Genomic DNA, 18224 nt, shown 5'->3' on the forward strand with positions numbered 1-18224 from the left:
CACCTTCCTTGTTGAGTATTTCTCAGCATTTTATCATTTTATTTTAACTTTAGACATACAGAATAGGAACAGTCTCTTTCGACCTGTATCCATGCTGCCCAAATGCCCCCAAATGACCTATACCCCCAAAGATTTTTTTTAATATTTTTGGACAACAGTTGTATGAATGGAAACATCTTTTGCACATCTGATATGAGATTAGAAATCTGAAGGAAGAGTGTTTTTCACAGATCATAGTGATTATGCAGAATGAACTCGCATAGATAGTGGTAGAGGCAGTAGAATTACTGTTTAAAATATTTTTGCTCAGGTAGAAAGAGAGTACGGGGACACAGGCCTAACTAAATACAGTAAATGGGCATCACTGTCTGTATGGAGCTGTTGGCTTGTTTCTGTTTTGTAGAACTCGATGACTCTTAAAGCAAATGCTTTCATAATCTTAAAAACCTCTCGGGTGACTCATTTTCCTGTGGAAATGAGAAGTCTCCCAGTCTGTTCAATTTTAACTGGAGGAATTCATCTTCTCAGCTCTGACATCATTGCATATAATGTTAGAATCTATATCCTTCCCATGGTAGAGAGAGAATTGTTTATTTTGCTCCAAGATGCCTAATCATGCTTTCATCAAGTTTGGCATAACGTTTTCAATTCTATTCCTCTGGAAATGAATTCCACTGCTTTGTTGGCTTTTTTTAATCTATTGCTTTATTAACTTGGTTGCTTCCAAGGTTTTACTTTTGACCATGATTTACATCGTTGTAATGACCGATCCCTTTGTTCCCTGCTGCTGTTGGAACATCTGGCCTTGCCTTGCCCATTAAACATCCAAGCTCCTCTTAAACACCGCTATTATATCGAATAGTCCTCTACAATTTCAAGTTGTAGTTCTGATTCCAATGCTGGCCTCATTAATGTAACTAGTGAAATTGTGGGCTCCGTGCCTAGTGAGAGTTACTTTCCATCTTATGCTCAATAAGCAGTGATATTAATTTTAGATATCTTAAATATAAATGAAGAGTGACCATTTTCTCTCTGGTTACTGCAATGGGGTGACGCCTGGTGCTGTAGAACCTGGGTCCCTTTGTGTCAAGGAAACTCAGTTGTTTCATTGATCTTAAATGCAACCATGAAAGAGCAGTTCTGCAGTCAGCCTGAAATGGATGAACGTTTTACACACAAGGATGTAAACAGCTGGAAAACTTCCTAGAGCAGAGAACAAAATCAGGGACACATTATTTTCTGTTAGGAAAAAATCCTGTATACCTTAAGCTTCAAATGACCACCCCCTCAACCTGCAACCAGATTCCTTTTGTGCAACATTTTCTTAATTGTGGAAACATCTTGACAAAACAAACATGCAGTTTTGGTCACTTAACTACAGGAAAGATAGAAATGAGATTGGAAGAGTGCAGAGAAGATTTATAAGGATGTTGCCAGGACTGAGGAACTGAGTTACAGGAAAAGAAAGCCTCAACATCAGAATCCACCCCTCCTTTGATCACATCCTGGAGGATGTGATTTGGGCATCTCAACCACTCAGTATGGACTAGGAATTGGGTCCATGATGTTTTTCAGTCATGGCTCACTACCACATTGGACAGTTGTCTAAATAATTCAAATGTGATGTGGGCTTCCAAATGTAAATGTTGACAGATTACTATTACGATAATAAATAAAATCTCCCTCTTTGTGTGATGATTCCATGGGAAGCACTTGACTTTCCACACTTCTGTGGGTTAATCAGTCGGTGAAGACTTTAGATGCTGAAAACCTATTTGGATTCTCTTCATTTTTTTTTTGTAAATCTAGTTTTCTCCTCTGGTCAAGACTGCTCTACTTGAAGAGCTGCCCCTGTTATTTGAAGAGCTGTTTTCATCTATATGCTGGGAGAGTTTTGTTTAGTGTTGTTCCAAGTGTCTGTGAATGAAACTAGCCAGATGGCATCATTTGAAATATTTGCCAGCTCTGTTATTCTTCTCTACTCCTATCTCACCACGCGATTGAATGTTTTTTGGAGTATTTGTCCAAGTACCCTGTGAAAATTAATGACCAAAAAGATAGCTGGATAGATCAGAGGATGTAAAAACATAAACCCCTGAAAGCAGCAAGACAGGTTTAGAAGACAGTGGCAATACATACAAAAGTGCTGAGAAACTTAGCAGATCATGCAGCCTTTACACAAAGTAAAGGGTAACTAGCATTTCAAGCTTGAATAATGAAGGGCTCAGGTCCTAAACGTTGGTTACCCTGAACTTCCAATGGATGCTGCATGACCTGCTGAGTTTTTAATATATTGAGACATACAGCACTGTGACAGGCCCATCAGGCTCAGGAGCCCGTGCTGCGCGAATACCCCAATTTCCCTACAACCGCTATTTATTTTTGAAAGGTGAGAGGAAACCAGAGCACCCAGAGAAAATCCAGGAAGACGTGGGGAGAATACACAAACTCCTTATGGACAGCGGTGAATTTGAACCCTGGCCACTGGTGCTGTAACAGCTATGCTAACTCTGCCACCCTTCAGCACTTTCGTGTATAGCACCACAATCCCAGTGGGTGCAGACTTTTCTGTTTAACTTCATAAGACAGTTTTTGATTAAAAAAAATAAGCAATAAAATATAGTTTATTTCTCAAGGGCTGAAAAACAGAAATATAGAACCTTGATGAGATTGAGACAATGAGTGATTCGAGACTTCTTGCATGAGAGACACTGGAGAAAGACGTCAGAGTTGAGAGGTTGTGATGTCAAAGAAAAGGATTCCAAGGGACAATCTGATCGAGATCTTTAAGATTTTAAAAGGGTTTCATTAGGTAGAAGTAGGGAAAAGATGTTGTCACTTGTGAATCAGAAGGGAAAACAAGGGCAGACATGTAAGATTATCAAGTGAAAATCTAGAAGAAAATCAGCATGAACATGTAGTTCATTTTTGCATTGCTTCCTTTAATGTGAGGCCAGTGGAGCAAAGGTGGTGGTGTGGGAAGGAACGGAAAATGTTGAAAACACTCAAGTCAAGCAGCATTTATGGAAAGAGAAACCTTTTCATTTGATGAAGCGCCGTTGACTTGAAATACCCTGTTTCTCTTTCCACACCCTGTCCTGCTGAGTATTTCCAGCATATTCTGCATTCATTTTAGTGAAATAAGTGGCAAGATAAGTTGTTTTATTGTTGTTGGGTAAAGGATAAACTGAAGGTGATCATTCTCCACCTTGCAAATCTTTGAGATCTTTTGTGTCCACCTGACTGAGCAGAAGGGATGTAATACTGGGTGTTCTAAAAGATGTTTTAGGCCTACAATTTGAATGATTTTAGGCTTCTGATCCACAGAGGTGAACAACTTGATGTCATTGGAAGTGAGGGTTAAGAGCAAATATGATGGTGCATTTGTTGGAGGAAACAAAAATAGAGGTTTATGTGGTAGGAAGGGTTTTTTTTTTAGGTGTGTGTAGGTTGGCACTACATTGTGGTTCCTAGATGCTGTGCTGTACTGTAATGTTCTATGTTAACATATCAAACTCAGTCAAAATCTAACCCAGCGAGTGGCTGATGCACACGTGTTTCTTAACCCTGTTGCTGCTTATCAAGATCTCTTTCAGGTCACGTAAGTCTGTAAAGCTGGACACTAATGTTAGCAGAATTTAGTGCATCATTTGCATGAAGGATAAAGTGGGGCAGGAGATACAAGGCTAATTTATCACAAAGGATCTGAATGTCCCCCTCCTATCCTCTCCATTCCATACACCTTGTTCATCCTTCTGGTGACTGGAAACCGCAGAACTGTGGAAAGGCTGTTATGGTGGGTAAACCTCCCCCGGATATGGATTCATATTAGATGTAGATGATACATGGAAGTTTAACGGAAGGAAACTGAATAGAACGGATCTGTTATATCCTGTGAAGTTCTGTGAGAATTACAAAGATGCTGTGTTGAAATGTGGTTCATGTGTTTTTCCCTAAGAACCAGTGAAGCACTTTGGTCTCAATTAAAATAGCTGGATTTTTGTTTACCTCCTAGTTCCTTGGGTTTATCAGCATGTATCCTTCCAGACTCTTGTGAGTGGGTTGAGAGAGGAAATGCAGGGCATCCTTGAGAGATTGTTATTCACAAAGAATTTTCTTGGGCACTGAAAAACAGAAATATAGAACCTTGATGAGATTGAGACAATGAGTGATTCGAGACTTCTTGCATGAGAGACACTGGAGAAAGACGTCAGAGTTAGATATATTACCCATTTGTTGGAAACAGATGAAAAATGAAATGTTGCTGGATTGGATTATGAGGATAAACACCATTCCTGTCCCTGGATTATGATGGTGATATTTTTCTTGTTTCTCCTGTTCATTGGTTCTTTGTGGTGCATGGCCTGATGTTGTTAAAATAACTCACGACAAAAGATGTATCCAGCAAATAATGAGTTATGGTAAGTGAGCAGTCTCTGCGGCAGTTTTGGAACAGACTTTCCTGAAATTAAATATTTATAAACTAAATTGATCAATGAAAAGATGCACACAACCAGTGGAATGGGGAGAAATTTTGTTTTAGAATTTTGGATTTACTTTGTTGAAGAAGAATGATTTTTGTAGTTTCCCAAATGCTGAAACGTACAGGAAATTCATACTTTTGATTATCAGAATAATGAATTCTGTCTGTATTTATTTCAAGCATTGTTGAAATGTTTCTCCTTGCCTGATTAAAAATGATTTCAAAGTTTCTGTACAGATAACCTATTTGATCCAAGAAATCCAGCAAACAATGGAAATGTTGTGGCTGTTTCGTAGTTAGTGTACAGTGTAGTTGCTATAACTGCTTTTGAACAAGGCTATGTACACCTGATGGAATCTTGGCATGCCTGACATCAGGATTTTAAAGATTTTTAATTTTTACTTAATGAAACTGCTGTTTGCTTGAAGTCGAAAGCTAAGTTAACTAACTTTCTGATTGGAGGCAAGTTGACGGACTCTTCAATTTTGAGCATGAACTACAATCGTCAATCACTTCTTCAAACCCCTGCAGGTGGCTCAAAGAGAAAAGGAAAGGTTGTCTGTAACATTTAACTCCAAGACTTGTCTTTGCACAGATCTTTGCCATGGTGGTTTCGGGATGTTTATTACATGCAGAAAAATTGTGTACGTCGGAAGTAAATGAATGTTCAGTTCATCGGTATTTCAGGATTTTCATTATTTGTATTCGATGTGACTTAATTTTTATTCATCTCTTAGTAAGGAAGACTAATGAGAAGTAGAACACTTCTGAAGGATTGATGGATGTAAATTTGAAAACCATGCTTGTGTGGTTCAGTAATTTGGGAAACACAAGCATGTAGATTTAGCTGCTGGATTCACAAGGTAAAATTAGACCTGCAGAATTTATATGAATCATTAACTAGAAGCTGGAAGGTGGTCACAGGAGGCTGGAGAACATTTACAGGGCTTCCTCAAGTCAGCGGATTGGGCGGTGCTCAAGGACTTTGCTGAGAATCTGAACTAGTATTCTGAGGCTGTTACATACTTTATTAAAATAGCTGTGGATGAGTGTTATAAAGCCAAATACAGTAAAGTAGCAAACACCAAAGCTTCTCTCCCAGAGGAACTCAATGCTTTCTACGCCCGATTTGATGACAGTAACAGCAAAGAACCATCTCTGATGTTCTCATCCTGGCCTTATCTGACAATGACGTGCATGCTGCCTTCAGGAGAGTGAATCCAAGGAAAGAATCCGGCCCAGATGGAGTACCTGACCAAGGTATTCACCAATATCTCACTCCAACAGGGCATGATACCCACCTGTTTCAAACAGTGCCCAAGAAGAGTATAGTAACCTGCCTTAGTGACTATTGACCAGTAGCACTTAGATCAACAGTGATGTGTTTTGAAAGGCAGTTGATGAAGCATATCAGCTCTTGTCTATGTGGTGACAGTTCACCTATCATAGCAACAGATCTATGGCAGTTGTCATCTCATTGGATCTACACAAAGCCCTGGAACGCCTGTTCAGCAAAGATGTATTCATCAGGATGCTCATTATCGACTTCAGTTCAGCTTTTAACACCATCATCCCCTAAAAACTGATTAGCAAACTCCAAGACCTGGGAGTTAACACCCTACTTTGTAATAGGATCATGGATATCTTCACCTCCAGACCACAATCCGTGCTGAGAACTTTTCCTCTACAATCTCCATCATACCGGAGCACTACAGACTGTGTTCTTAGCCCCCTACTCTACTCAGTTTACGCCTACGACTGTGTGGCTCAGTACGACAATAACACCATCTGCAAATTCGCTGATAATACCATCATAGTGGGTTGTATAAAAGGAGGTGATGAGTCACCATACAGGAGGGAGATTGAAAGCCTGGCCGAATGATGCACTAACAACAACCTTGCACTTAATATCACCAAAACCAAGGAACTGATTGTTGACTTCAGGAAGGGAAAAGCAGAGGTATATGATCCAGTGATCATTGGGTGATCAAAAGTGGAGATGGTGAGCAAATTTAAGTTCATGGGAGTCAATATCTCAGGGGATCTTTCTTGGAGCCAGCGCACTCAGGACATAGTGAAGAAAACAGCACGTCAGCAACTCTTCTTCCTTAGGAATTTGTGGCGATTTGGTCTGACATTAGGAACCCTGGCAAATTTTTACAGATGTGTAGTGGAAAGCGTACTGGATGCATCACAGTCTGATATGGGGATATCAGACTGTAAAGCCCTGCAAAAGTTAGTGGACACAGCTCAGGATAGGCAAACCTCTTCACTCCATCAAAAACGTCTACAGGGAGTGCTGCAGTCGGAGAGCAGCAGCAATCATTGGGGATCCACACCACCCAGCACATGTTCTGTTCTCACTATTACCATCAGAAAAGAGGAATAGATGCCACAGACTTGCACCACCAGATCCACGAACAATTGCTACCCCTCCATCATCAGAATTCTCAATTACAAACTCAAAACAGGGTTTCATTTAAGGACTCTAACTTATGCGCATTATTGTTTTTTTTTCCTCCTCTTAGTATTGTCCAGTCAGTTGCTTACATTTGTTTAATTATTTACATGTGTACATTGTGTACAGTTTTTTTTTTCATTACATTAAGTGATAATTCTGCCGTGCCCGCAGGAAAAAGAATCTCAGGGTTGTATGTGATGCCATGTCTGTAATAAATCTGAATCTATATTTTGTCTCCCATCTCCTAATGGCTAAATTTATTCCAATTATGAATATTTCAAGAGGGTCCTGTGATTGGTTCTTTAGTCTGTGCTGAATCCGCTGACGTCAATCTGATATCTGTAATAAGGCCACGTTTTGGATTTAATGCCTGGTTGGGTGTAAGAAATTATGGAATACTAGAAAGGAGTTTCTCAAATGATGGATAATCTTACAAATATTTATTTCCAAGTATATGACCAATTTATCTTTGTAAATTGAGTAGCTGGATTAGCACCATGCCCATGGAGAGGAATTGTTGAGGTTTCGGAACCCTTTAACAACAGCCGAAACATTGAGAATTTCTTTCCATGCATTCTCCCTGATCTGCTGAATCCCTCCAGATACTCATTATTCACTCAGGATTCCATCATCTGCAGTTCTTGAATTTCTTTTTTTAATCTGTGGAAATTGTTTTGCTCACCATTTCAAGTAGCACCTTCCAGATTATACCAAAGCCCTGTGTGAAACAAATTCTCAACCTGCATCAGTTTTTATTGTGATTACCTTAAAAATGTTTTTCCTCTGCATACGAATCTTCCTCAACACAACATTTCCATGAAAAACCATCCCTTCTCACCAAAGCCTCCAGTAGTAGGAATTCAGTCTTCCCATTGAAATGAGGCGGGGAGAGGACTGGCTTTTGCAATCATTTTCCCCAATCTTCGCTCCGTGTTTATTCTTGCAGACTAAAACTGGTTAATTGGGCAGAGTTAGGAGTCACTCGTGTGCATGGAAGCCAAAAAATCTATTCCAACAAGGCAGGGGGGAGAGGAGAATATGTGTGACGTTCTCCTCTGCACAGCACTTCTGTGGGATGCTTTCATAATCAGTGCAACTGATTTCAGATTTCTTTGTAAATCTGAACTGAAATTCAATAATTCTAAATACCTTGAAAGGAAAAATCTGCATTTTTAGAAACTGAATGAGAGACACTTCATCATATATCCATTTATTTCTGATTAGGAGGCGAGAACATGGTTTTATGCAGGGGAAATCGGGTCACACAAATTTCACTTTTTTTTGAGGAGATAATCAAGGAGGCTGATGATGGCAGGGCAGCAGATGTTGACGGTGTAGGCATTGGGCTTTTTTTTATTCCCCTAAAGCAGGGGCATGCTCCAAAAGTGGCTCATTGGATGATTAGAAGTGGCATTTTGCACCCCAGTGATAATAATAAAATAGTCAGCCTACTCATGTAAAAAGTATGAACCAAAAACCGATTTGTCGGAAAAAAATCTGTAACAGGTCTTCAAGTAGCTGGTGCTAGAAATGGGTTTTACTGAGAATAAATCGAAAACATACCAATTATTTTTAGCAAAATCAAAACAGACTCAAAAGTCTCATTAAGGTAAGTAAAGTTTATTTTGTTTTTATATTAAATCAAAAAATCATGTAAAAATGCTAAATATGTCTATATTAACATATTTTTACAAGAATTGAATAGGGGAAGAAGAGTTGTATGGTGCCATCTGAACTCGTGCATGAAAAAATTGATGCATGGAATGTAAAAGTCTGGCCACCCCTGCCCTGTTGATTCAGAATGTTCAGACACAAGGGATCCAGGTCCAAATCTGGCTGGATTACTTCTGCAGGGATGAAAGATAGAACAGTACAGCACAGGAACAGGCCCTCCAGCCCAGGACTTTGGTTTTTGCAATATATCTAATTGACCTGGATGAGAGTGTTGGGCTATGATTAGTAAGTTTGCAGATGACTGAAAATATTGGTGGCTTTGGAGAAAACAAAGAAGATTGCTTAAAGAGAAAGAGGGACAGTTGGAGGGTTGGATAGAGTGGTGGCAGATGGAATTTAATCAAGGCAAGTGCAAAGGAATGCATTTTGGAAATTAAATTCTGTCAGGACATAGAGAGTATACGGTAGACTTTCAGAGGCTTTGATGTACAGAGAGATATTGGAATGCAGGTTCATAGCTCCCTGAAAGTGGCAACACCAGTGAATAGAGTGGTGAAAAGGGATTTAGCATATCTTCACTGGCTGAAGCATTGATTATAAAGGTTGGGATGCCATGCAGCAGTTTTACCAAACATTAGTTTGACCTCACATGAGTTGAGCTCAGATTTCTAGTCACTACACATGGAAGGATGTGGTAATGATAGAGTACAGAAGAGATTCACGAGATTCCTTGGAATGAATGGCTTTACTTGAAAGGAAAGATTAGATAAACTGCGTTTATTCTGACTAGAGGCTGAGAGGTGACCTCAGGTGACCTGAGTCAAGAAATTGAGATCTAAGAAAAAGGGAGACATGCAAAGGAGATGCGAGGGGTAAATTTTTCACCAAGAGGGTGCTGAGTATTTGGAACAGGTGCCAAGGGAGGAGTGGAGTTATATACTATTACAACGTTAAGAAGAGTGGCACATTTAATGTAGCAGTTAGCGTGACGCTGTTACAGCGCCAGCAATCGGGACGGGGGTCAAATTCCACGCTGTCTGTAAGGAGTTTCTACATCCTCCCCATGTCTGCGTATTTTTCCCCAGAGGCTTCAGTTTCCTCCCACCATTTGAAACATAACAGGTGTTGTAGGTTAATTAGTTGTAATTGGGGGGTACAGACTCGTCAATTTAAAAAATAAATTAAAATCAGTAAAAATGCTTTGGCAATCAAAAAGCTGGAGATGCTGGAAATCTGAAAAGATTAGAAATAGCTTAACCACCCTGGCCTCATCTTATCTGAGTTATTCTCTCGTTGTTTGCAATTTAAAACTAACTTTTCCAGTTCAGAAAGCTCTTTGGCCTGAAACGTTAACTCTTCCACTATTCAGAGATGCATTCTGATTTGCTGAGTGTCCCCTAACACTTTATTTTTTTAAAACCCAAATTAGCAATCCATATCTATACTTTGAAAAGTCATTAATGATTGGTAACATTGCAAGTTTTTTTGCTTGATGCAGGTGCTGAAAAACATCACATCAATCTGCCCTGAACCCTGAACTGTTTTTGCTGTGGTTGCACAACCAGCTAAATGTATTTTAGTGAAGACCTTCAGAGCTTCCTGAAAGTGGCACAGTGACGCAACTAGTTGAGCCATTGCCTCACAGTGCTGGAGACCTGAGTTCAATCCTGACCTTGGGTGCTGTCAGCGAGGAGTTTGCACGTTCTCCCCTTGACCACTTGGGATTCCTCCGGATACTCCAGTTTTCTCACACAGCCCAAGGGTGTGCCGATTGGTAGGTTAATTCACAACTCTAATTTGCCCCTAATGTGTAGGAATGTGGTACAATCCAGAACAAGTTGATGAGAATGTGTGGAGAATAAAATGGAATTATTGTAGGATGAGTCTAAATGGGTTGTTGATGGTGGGGAGGGACTTGGTGGACCAAAGGGCCTGTTTCTGTGTTATGTGACACTGTGATTTTATCAGAATAATTTTATCCCAAAAAACATTGAAATCAACCACCTGGAAATTAAAAAGAAGTCTGCGCAAACCATCGCCATTCTCGACAATTTTTCAAATGAAAGGCTTTGTGGTTGGTACATCTGCCTCGGTTCCTGGCTGTTTCTCTTGTCGCTTTTCTTTCCTGGTGACACATCTAAGGAGGCCATTTGATCAAGTCCTTGCCAGCTCTCACCGCATTAATGGTCACTTCTCACAATAGAAGTGAGCATTTTCTAAGCTGCAAGAAATTCTTCAGCTGCTTGCGAGAAAATAAGTCAGTTAGTAGCCATGTGGTTTTCGACATTGGGTGCATCTCTTGGGGATCTTAATGCTTGATGATATCATAAGTGGATGAATTCAAACAGGATCTTGAGAAAGATCAGTATGACTGCACCATGTATCAAACAGAGAATGTTTCAGGTAGCTTGGAAAGTCAGCAAACTTAGCTGACAAGGATAATGAGAATGCTGCAAGTTAGAACTAACAGCTAAAATGTCACAGATAGTAAAACTCCTGGTATCCAGAATTCAAGCAACCAGCTGTCTCAAGCAACTGTCAAAAAAAATCTAGGAAAATAAATGTTTAAGAAAAGGTAAAAATCTGCAAGTTTAAAATTGTAAAATTAAATGTTCTCTGAAGTACTGTAACACAAGCTTTTGCTGAAGATGGAGCAAATATTCAGCCAGCGGAGTGCCCTGGTCAAGCTTTGCTCATCGCAGCTGTTTGAATAAAGTTAGAACCATAGAACACTGCAGTACAGAAATAGGCCCCTTCAACCCTTCTAGTCTATGCCAAACAATTTTTTTTTGCCTAGTTCTATTGACCTGCACCTAATCCATTGTCCCCCATACCTCTCCCATCCATGTACATGTCCAAATTCTTAAATGTTAAAATTGAACTTGCATTCACCACCTCACCTGGCACCTTGTCCCACACTCCCACCACTCTCTGTGTGAAGAAGTTTTCCTCTATGTTCCCTCTAAAATTTGTCCTTTGGTTTGTATCTCACCTACCCTCAGTGGAAAATAAAGCCTATCTAGATTTATTCTGTCTATCCTCCTCCTAATTTTAAATACCTCTATCAAATCTGCCCTCATTCTTATATTCTTCTTTGGCTTGGCTTCGCGGACGAAGATTTATGGAGGGGGTAAAAAGTCCACGTCAGCTGCAGGCTTGTTTGTGGCTGACAAGTCCGATGCGGGACAGGCAGACACGATTGCAGCGGTTGCAAGGGAAAATTGGTTGGTTGGGGTTGGGTGTTGGGTTTTTCCTCCTTTGCCTTTTGTCAGTGAGGTGGGCTCTGCGGTCTTCTTCAAAGGAGGTTGCTGCCCGCCAAACTGTGAGGCGCCAAGATGCACGGTTTGAGGCGTTATCAGCCCACTGGCGGTGGTCAATGTGGCAGGCACCAAGAGATTTCTTTAGGCAGTCCTTGTACCTTTTCTTTGGTGCACCTCTGTCACGGTGGCCAGTGGAGAGCTCGCCATATAACACGATCTTGGGAAGGCGATGGTCCTCCATTCTGGAGACGTGACCCACCCAGCGCAGCTGGATCTTCAGCAGCGTGGACTCGATGCTGTCGACCTCTGCCATCTCGAGTACTTCGACGTTAGGGATGAAAGCGCTCCAGTGGATGTTGAGGATGGAGCGGAGACAACGCTGGTGGAAGCGTTCTAGGAGCCGTAGGTGGTGCCGGTAGAGGACCCATGATTCGGAGCCGAACAGGAGTGTGGGTATGACAACGGCTCTGTATACACTTATCTTTGTGAGGTTTTTCAGTTGGTTGTTTTTCCAGACTCTTTTGTGTAGTCTTCCAAAGGCGCTATTTGCCTTGGCGAGTCTGTTGTCTATCTCATTGTCGATCCTTGCATCTGATGAAATGGTGCAGCCGAGATAGGTAAACTGGTTGACCATTTTGAGTTTTGTGTGCCCGATGGAGATGTCATGGTGGGGAGCTGGCTGATGGAGGACCTCAGTTTTCTTCAGGCTGACTTCCAGGCCAAACATTTTGGCTCTAAAGGCTGTGTACGGCCCCTCACCCCAAGTCCAAAGCCCGCTGCGCAGCTCAGACGGCAAAGTCCTCCTCAGCGACAAGATCTCCATCCTCAACCGATGGTCAGAACACTTCCAATCTCTTTTCAGTGCCAACCGCTCAGTCCAAGATTCCGCCCTGCTCCAGCTCCCTCAACAGCCCCTAAGGCTAGAGCTGGATGAGGTTCCCACCCTGGATGAGACATATAAGGCAATCGAACAACTGAAAAGTGGCAAAGCAACAGGTATGGATGGAATCCCCCCAGAAGTCTGGAAGGCTGGCGGCAAAACTGCATGCCAAACTGCATGAGTTTTTCAGGCTTTGTTGGGACCAAGGTAAACTGCCTCAGGATCTTCGTGATGCCACCATCATCACCCTGTACAAAAACAAAGGCGAGAAATCAGACTGCTCAAACTACAGGGGAATCACGTTGCTCTCCATTGCAGGCAAAATCTTCGCTAGGATTCTACTAAATAGAATAATACCTAGTGTCGCCAAGAATATTCTCCCAGAATCACAGTGCGGCTTTCATTCTTATATAGTACAGGGAATAAAACCTTTCCTTGTAAGTCCTAACCCTTTCCTTGTAACTCAATTCCTGAAGTCTGGGCAACATCCTAGTAAACCTCTGCACTCTTTCTATCTTATAGATATCTTTCCTGTAGTTAGGTGATCAAAACTGAACACAATACTCCAAATTTGGCCTCACCAATGTCTTCTGGAATGTTATGGTAAAGTTGTACTCAATACTTGATTTATGAAGGGTAATATGCCAAAAGCTCTTTTTTCAACCCTATCCACTGATGACCCCTCTTTCAGGGAATTATGTATCTGTCTTCCCAGGTCTCTCTGTTCTACCACACTCCTCAGTGCCCGAACACTCACTTTGTATATCCTTTCTTGATTTGTCCTTCCAAAATGCAACACCTCACACTTGTCACATTTTCCCACCCAGTCCAGATCCCACTGCAAGCTTTGAAAACCTTTTTGCCGTCCAATCTTAGTGTCATATGCAAACTTGCTGATCCAATTTATCACATAATTATCCAGATAATTGTTATAAATAATAAACCACAATGGTCCCAGCATCGATCCCTGGGGCACACCTCTAATCACTGGCCTCCAGTCTGAGAAGCCTCCACTACTCTCTGGCTTCTCCTGTCCAGCCATTGTTGAATCCAGTTCACTACTTTACCATGAATACCTAGCATCTGAATCTTCTTCTTTGTGGGACCTTGTCAAAGGCCTTACCAAAGCCCATGTAGACAATCGCAGCCTTTTCTTTATCTCCCTGAATTATCCACTCTTATTTGCTTTAAGACAGCAAGCACTTCCTACTCTTTCAACTGTATAGGTTCCATGACCTCACTGCTTGTTTTCCTTACTGCCCATGACTCTGTGCCTATTTCCTGAGTGAATACTAATGGAAAAAAAAATTAAGATCTCCATTCAAAGTCGACCTCTGATCTTCAAGGGAATCAATTTTGTCGCTTACTCTCCTTTTGCTCTTAATATACCTGAAGAAACCCTTAAGAATTTTCCTTTACATTGCCTTCCAGATTTCTTTCTTGCGGTTTTTCTTGCATGTTTTATACTCCTCAAGTTGCATATACTTGCTGTGCTGTACACCACTCTCTTCTTCTGAGCCAGATCCCCATTATCCCTCGAAAACCAAGGTTCCCGATGGTTTTACTTCTAAGGATTTATTAATTCCTATATTGATGGATGTATTGAAACAGGCAATGGGGATGGGTTCTTTTCCGGATTCTTTTTCTAGAGCACTTATTACAGTTATTCTTAAGAAGGAAAGGGACCCATTAAAAGTAGGATCCTTCAGACAAGTATGCTTTAGGAGGACTGCAACTTCCTCATTTTCAGAATTATTATGAATCGGCACAGTTGAAATTTATTAATAGGATGTTTGAAGTGGATAAACCTTTGATATGGGCTAATATTGAATTATCTTAGATTGATGAGAAGAGGGTGGATCATTTTATTTATAAATGAAATGCTCAGGTTTTACAAAGTTATAATTTCCACTGTTGAAACATTTAATGGAATTATTGGCTAAGAAGAATGAAATTAGATGTATTGAAGGTAAAATTTCAGCTAAAATTATTTTATTTCAAAATAAGCTCTTTCCTTTTACATTAAATAATCAACTTTTGAAATTGTGGGAACAGAAAGGAATTAGATTGATAGAAGATTGTTATGAGGCTGGGTATTTTATTTTGTTTCAAAGAATGAAAGAGAAATATGAAATTCCCTTGAATACTTTGTTTTCTTATTATCAAGTTAGAGCTTTATTGTTGGATAATTTTGGGCATATGTTATGGTTACCTAGAAGGTCTAAATTTGAAAGTTTACTTACTAAAGGTGGTAAGAAAGGATTTGTATCTGAGATGTATGCTTTATTACAAAATAAAATGCTTAAACCGGATATTCATAAATCTAAATTAAAATGGGGAAAAAGATGTGTTCATATCTATTTCTCAAGATGATTGGATGACTTTATGTGAAGACAGTTTGACTAAAATTGAAAAAAAAAGAAAACCGAGGTTCCCTATGCCTGCTAACTTTGCCTTTAATCCTGACAGGGACATACAAACTCTGTACTCTCAAAATTTCATCTTTAAAGGTCCTCCACTTAACACGCACATCCTTGCCTGAAAACAACTTATCCCAATCCATGTATTCTAGATCCTTTCTCATTTCCTCAAAATTAGTCTTTCTCCAATTTAAAATCTCAAGTTGAGGCCCAAACTTATCCTTCTCCATAATTAACTTGAAATTCATGGCATCATGATCACTGGACCCAAAATGTTCCCCTATACATACTTTTGTCATCAGTCCTATCTCATTCCCTAACAGGAGACCCAGTATTACACACTCTTGAGCTGGTACTTCTATATATTGATTTAGAAAACTTTCTTGAACACATTTGACTAACTCCAAGCCATCCAGCCCTTTTACAGTCAATATGTGGAAAATTAAAATCCCCTAATATCACAACCCTATGTTCCCTGCAGCTGTCTGCTTTCTCTCCACAGATTCGCTTTTCCAATTCTCATTAACTATTGGGCGGTCTATAATACAACCCCATGAGTGTGGTAATACTTTTCCCATTCCTCAGTTCCATTCATATAGTCGGAGTAGATAGGTCCTCTGGTCTGTCCTGCACCATTCCTCCCACTTTCATTCCCTATCCCTCGTTCTATCGCATCTAAAGCAACGGAAGCTTGGAACATTGAGCTGCCAATCCAGCCCTTCTGCAGTCAAGTTTCACTAATGGCCACAATGTCATAATTCCATGTGCCAATCCATGCTCTAAGCTCATCTGTCTTTCCTATAATACTCCTTGCATTGAAGTAGATGCACTTTAGAAAATTTCCACCAAGTCAACCCGTTGACTTCTAACAGTGCATTCAATTTTCACATCATCTTTTCCCTCCTCCACTCCTCTATCTGCTCTGGCACTTTGGTTCCCATCCCCTTGCAAATCTAGTTTAATCTTACCAAAGCAGCACTACGAAACCTTCCTGCAAGGATATTAGTCCCCCTCCAGTTCAGATGCAAACAGTCCTGTCGGAGCAGGTCCCACCTTTACTGGAGGGGAGCCCAATGGTCCAGAAACCTGAAGCCCTCCCTCCTGCACAGTGTCTTGAGCCACGTGTTAAGCTGCATTATCCTCCTGCTTTGAACCTCGCTAGCATGTGGCAAGGGAAGCAATCCTGAGATCACCACCCTGGAGGTCCTGTCCTTCAATCTAGCACCTAATGCCTTGAACTCCTCACCTTTCCTATCCACTTCATTGGTCCCTATATGGACCACAACATCTGGCTGCTCATTCTCCCTCCTGAGAATGCTGTGAACTCGATCTGAGATATCTCAGACCATGGGTCCAGGGAGGCAGCATACCATTCGGGATACTTGATCTCTTCAACAAAACCTCTTATTTGTCCCCGAACTATGGAATCCTCTATCACTACAGCTCACCCCTTCTCCAACCTTCCCTTCTTAGCTGTGTGCAACAACAATGGTGTCACCCAGGATGAAGAGCTAGTTGATTCCACTCGCCGTTGGGGTGACTCTTTTAAAGTGTCACCTTATCCCTGCCTAGTAAGAGTTGCCCAGGTCAGCGGTTTTGTCTGTAAACTTGGGAGGTGGGGGGTGGGGGAGGAGGAGGAGAGGATTAATTATCCATGATGTTATTGTTCGACTTTTGGTAGCTCCATTGAGGGGGAGGAAACTGCAGATGTAGTGACGGTTAAATGTTTTCAAAGTATGTGACTGAAAATAAAGTAAAATGATTTAAGGTTTAGAAATTCATGCAAGTGAAGTTTGTTCAGTGTAAGTACAATATAGTATCTTTGTCTTTTAAACTGTTTATTCTTAATGTTGGGTATTAGGCATTGTAAGATTAAGTCTCAAGCAACTGGAAAATGCACTTCTCCGGCATCTACCAATCCCCATAGGTGCCAGAATCCAGGGTGTTACTGTATGCAGGATGCATGAGGAAGTAACTGATTTGTCTCTGCACTAATTATTGTAGCTTCCACAATTTCTCACAAAACTGATTATGTTCACTGTACAGGTTACAAGCAATCAATAGATGAGCTGCTTTTCTTTGTCAAAATGTTGTGACCAATGCTGTTTTTGTGAAAAAGAAACAGCAATGAATATGTAGTTAGAACACAGAACTGTTCAGCACAAGAACAGGCCCTTTGGCCCACGTGCCTGGGCTGGGCAAGATGCCCAAATTAAACTAAAAACCTGCCACTTGCACCTAATAGATATCCCTCATCCCCTTCATGTTCATATGTCTATCAAGAAATCTCTTAAATGTCACTATTGTATCTGCTTCCTCCACTGCTCCTGGCTGACCGTTCCAAGATCCTATCAGTCCCTGTGTAAAATATTTGCCCTGCTCTTTATTTCCCTTAAATCTCTTGACTCATCTTAAATGCATGACCTCTAGTGCGTGATGCCTTTGCATAGAAGAAAAGTTTCTGACTGCCTCGATGAATTTATACACTTTGATTGTGTCTCCCCTCAACCTCCTACATTCTAGAGAAAACAACCCAATCTCTACCCATAACTCTTACTCTCTAAACCAGGTAGCATTGTGGTGAACCTCTTCTGAACCCTTTCTAAAGCCTCCAAATCTATCCTGTGATGGGGTGACCAGAATTGCACACATTATTCCCCATGTGGTAAACCAAAGTTTTGTGCACCAGTAACATGACCTCCTTCATTTCATCTTCAATGCCCTGCCACTGACACCAAGTATACCATACCCTATCTATTGAGGTGGCCACTTTCAATGAGCTCCCAGATCCCTCTGCACATCACTTTTAATAGCCCCACCATTAATTCTGTACATTCCCTGACATTTAACCTCCTAAAGTGCAAAACATTACACTTGTCCAGATTAATCTCCCATCTGCTATTGCTCCGCCCACAACTGATCTCTATCCATTTGTATTCTTTGATAACCCTCCACACTGTCTACAACTCCATCAATCTTTGTATTAGCTGCAATTTTTTTTAACCCACCTACAAACAACAGGGGTTCCAAAACTGAGCTCTGTGGA

The 18224-nt window shown here is 40.8% G+C and overlaps 1 protein-coding gene across 9 annotated transcripts in view; it reads left to right on the forward strand.

The window, feature by feature from the left end:
- Positions 1 to 18224, forward strand: part of LOC138761815 (E3 ubiquitin-protein ligase HECW2-like) — a 333777-nt gene that overhangs the window by 162138 nt on the left and 153415 nt on the right. The window lies entirely within an intron of this gene.

Source organism: Narcine bancroftii, chromosome 4, assembly GCF_036971445.1.
Source record: "Narcine bancroftii isolate sNarBan1 chromosome 4, sNarBan1.hap1, whole genome shotgun sequence".
NCBI classification, from domain to species: domain Eukaryota; kingdom Metazoa; phylum Chordata; class Chondrichthyes; order Torpediniformes; family Narcinidae; genus Narcine; species Narcine bancroftii.